This window comes from Citrus clementina, unplaced genomic scaffold, assembly GCF_000493195.1.
Source record: "Citrus clementina cultivar Clemenules unplaced genomic scaffold, Citrus_clementina_v1.0 scaffold_3, whole genome shotgun sequence".
Taxonomy (NCBI): Eukaryota; Viridiplantae; Streptophyta; class Magnoliopsida; order Sapindales; family Rutaceae; genus Citrus; species Citrus x clementina.
The window spans coordinates 20934905-20937954 of NW_006262339.1; positions in this window are offsets into that span (position 1 = coordinate 20934905).

The window sequence follows — 3050 nt, forward strand, 5'->3', positions numbered from 1 at the left end:
CCGTGGTCTGGCGCTTTGTGAGTGGATGAGGATGGTCGCGTGACTGTCGGTGATGGTAACGGAGACCTCGATCGCGTGATGGCGGTGGTCCGTCGTCTGTACCGGCTGTCGTATGTGAGAGAGTGCGTTTCGGTTTGCAGCTGTTGTACAAAAAGTAAAAGGCCTCAAAACGAAAGGAAAAATGAATCAAAACGAAGGAAAAATGCGTCGAAACGGTGCATTTTCAATTATTCTCAAAACGGTGCGTTTAATTGGGGGCGCGAGTCGGGGTTAAAGTCGGTCCTAAAATTTATCTGAGGGAAAAAAGGACCAACAACACAGAAACGATAACCTTACGTTGTAATGCTGTCGTTTTGTAGCATAAACGATAACCCCTAGTGTTTAAGTATCAATGCTCTTTAGTTAATCCAGTAAAGATAATTTTTGTTGCTTTCCTCTCAGGTACGTCCAACTCAAACCGAGTTAAGACTTTACGTCCAAATTCAAGATGACCTTCCAGATCAAACATTTGTTTTGTTTGGCCAAACGGCAATTTGGTAAGTTAAATAATTCAAATCATATTTCTTGATTCTGGTTATAATATGTGCTGGCTATGTATTTTGAAAATTATGCTTCACTATTGTTTTCGTGGTATATTCTACCTTTTAATTGCAAGCAAGATATACAACAATTCTTTATTATATTTTAAGTACGGGTAAAATCTCATTTAGTCCTTATATTTTGAGGTTAGTATCCGTTCAGTCCCTATATTTTTAAAAATACCTCAAAACATCCCTGCATTAAATTATTAGCACATTTCCTCTTACTTTGTTGCTTTTGGATTAATTTTTACAATATTACCCTCTTATAATATTTTTTTGGACATTAATAAAAAGAAAAAAATTAATTATCAATTTAATCTCAAAAAATAAAATAGAAACAAAATTAATATATGTTACTTTTTTGTAACACAATGCTAAGGAAATAATATATATATTTTTATTACTAATGTCCAAAAAAAAGGTAATTTAATATTTTTACAATAATTTTTTTGGGACACATGTAAACTTTTACAAAAATTAATATATATTAATTTTATTTTTAGGGTTAAATTGATAATTTATTTATTAATTTTATAAAAAGAAACATTATTGTAAGAGGGTAATATTGTAAAAGCAAGTCAAAAGAAACAAAAAGTAACAGCAGGGATGTCAATAATTTAAGGGTAGGGATATTTTGAGGCATTTTTTAAAATATAAGGACTAAATAGGTACTAATCTTAAAATATAGGGATGAAACGAGCTTTTACCCTTTTAAGTACTTGCATAATTGTAGTACCAACTGTTGTCAAATTATATAGAAAGACAAACTCGTAATTAACTTTCTATAGTAATAACCCCATTTATGCTAAAATATATATATATAGATTTTAATATTCTATGGAACAAGAATACTCATTTAAAATTTTGATAAATAATCTTTTATGTTAAAAAATTCTATTATTTTGTAGCAAATACTAGCAAATAACAGTTCCATTCTTGTGAGTTGTGATACAATAACTTACGTGATGTTTGGTTTCACTATTAGAAAAATGGACATTACTGATACTAAATTAGTGTCAGTAATTACTTTTTTTTACACTTGTTAATTGTATCAGGAATGTTCTAGTCAGAACACACTGACACTAATTTTTAGTGTCAGTGATTTTTGTGCCAGTAATTCGTATCACTATAATATCATCAAAATAATGACATGATGATGTTAGTATTCAATGATACTATTTACACATTAGTGATTTATGTGGCTACAGTATTAGGAGCACACTGACTCAATAACGTCAAAAATTACTAATGTTATTTTAAATATTTAGTGTCAGTATTTAGTAATGTTATACTGCTTTTGGTTAATAGTATATTTTTATTTTAATTACATTTTTTCTTTCTGTTTTACAACCAAAAGAAAACTCAAAATATATTAAATATATCAAATCTCGCAACACGATTCACATAATAAACATCCCAACCACATCACTTCAATTCACATAATTCAATTACACCACTGTTTAGAAAAGAAAAAAATAAGTACCAAATTCAGTTTTCGACAAGCTCTAAACAACAAAATACAAAATTAAGTTTCAACAAACATTAACCAACAAAAATAGTCACAAGAATGTCACTGAATACCCATACATGACTTCATTTTTTTTTTCCCACCGACAAGTATATAAAATCAATTAGTATACCACAAAAAATAAGTTTTAATATTTGGCAGCAAAAATAATAATAAATCACTCATATATTACCTCGTGATTGTAGGCTATAATTAACTTGGCAACATATGTTGCCCATTGACCACAAAGTCATGAAAGCTCTTTCATGGTGTACTCATCAATTCCCTTTAACTTTAATTTCAAAATAAGTTATTCACCAAAAATTAGATTGTAAACAACTTAATTATCATTCATTTAAATATGTCCGTGTGATAACCTAACAATATACTTTGAATTAAAATAATAATATTCCGGATCATCATATTCCATTACATGATCCTCCACAATCAAATGTTTAAACGCTGTGCTTATTCTCATCCGATTCTTGCAACAACATTTTTGAGTTTTTCAAAAAAAATTTCCTTTTTTACATGAACAAATGCCCAAGAAAACAAAAAAAAAAAAACAAGCAGATTTTTTTTCTCTGTAAATTATTCCATTACTAAAAGAGGTAACAAGGAAAAAAATCCAAAAAATTAACATATTGAAAGTCCATTTCAATTGCATGGCACAACATAAAATTGAAGAATTGACTGTACAAAGAACTCCTACCACATATTCTTATGAAAAGGAAATGAATCCAAACCACACAACTGAAAGCATAATTCACTGGTGTATACAAACTACATGCTGATACTCATTTACCACCAAATATTGCAGAGTTGATTACCGAAGAAGCTTCTAACATACACCGGGGCATTGAGAACTTAATCTGATTTTAATTCCAGTCCAGTCACCTTTGGGTATTTATATCTCTAATAAAAAAAGGTTTTGAAAATGTTTTAAAATTTTCTTCTATGAA